The sequence below is a fragment of the Hydra vulgaris genome, chromosome 06 (genome assembly GCF_038396675.1).
Source record: "Hydra vulgaris chromosome 06, alternate assembly HydraT2T_AEP".
NCBI classification, from domain to species: domain Eukaryota; kingdom Metazoa; phylum Cnidaria; class Hydrozoa; order Anthoathecata; family Hydridae; genus Hydra; species Hydra vulgaris.
The window spans coordinates 19992501-19993107 of record NC_088925.1 but is presented as its reverse complement, the minus strand read 5'-3'; the positions used below and the strand labels follow the sequence as shown (position 1 = coordinate 19993107).

Sequence of the window (607 nt, the reverse complement as noted above, 5' to 3'; positions counted from 1 at the left end):
TTAATTTAAGAAACTTCGCCTAACTGACGGCTTTTTAAGTCAAACAAAAAATATACGATTTTGAAAACCGTAACTCGATTGTTTTATCTTTACTAAAGTAATATCGCTAAAAATATATCATATTTTGTTGCTTATAATAGAAAAAAAAAAAAAAAATGACGTCAGGCTGATTATGTGAAAAAACATGACTTCAGGCTGATTTGTCAATGGTGTGAAGTAAAAGTTACTAAACTTTTCATTGAAAATAAAAAAAAAAGGTTGACGGAAACACGGACGAAAAATTTATTGTACCAACATATAAGATTAAAAAGTAATTTTATTAATGCAAAAAAAAAAAAATCCGTTACAATTTATTTTCTTTAAAAAAAAAAAAAACGTACGCTAAATGCATGTATTTTTTTTTTGAAATAAAAAATTAAAACACTCCTTTAGCTTCAAATAAATAGACGATTTATAATTTACCGTTATTGGTTCTATAATTATTTTTAATATAATACGTTTATTTACAAGTGTATATACAAATTATTGGAGCTTATATAAAGTATTCATTTAAATAATAAATGCGTGATTCTTCTAAAGGAAAATATTAAGCGTATTCTTTTTCTGA

The 607-nt window shown here is 23.4% G+C and overlaps 1 protein-coding gene across 6 annotated transcripts in view; it reads right to left on the bottom strand.

The window, feature by feature from the left end:
* Positions 1-258: 258 nt before the first annotated feature.
* Positions 259-607, bottom strand: part of LOC101237468 (mirror-image polydactyly gene 1 protein) — a 48224-nt gene continuing 47875 nt past the window's right edge. For 3 of the 6 annotated variants that reach the window (XM_065799488.1, XM_065799486.1, XM_065799485.1), the window contains exon 11: positions 451-607. This exon is cut by the window's right edge and continues 229 nt beyond it. The gene's annotated coding sequence lies outside the window, so the exon portion shown is untranslated. The other 3 variants (XM_065799483.1, XM_065799487.1, XM_065799484.1) reach the window with 2 other exon arrangements.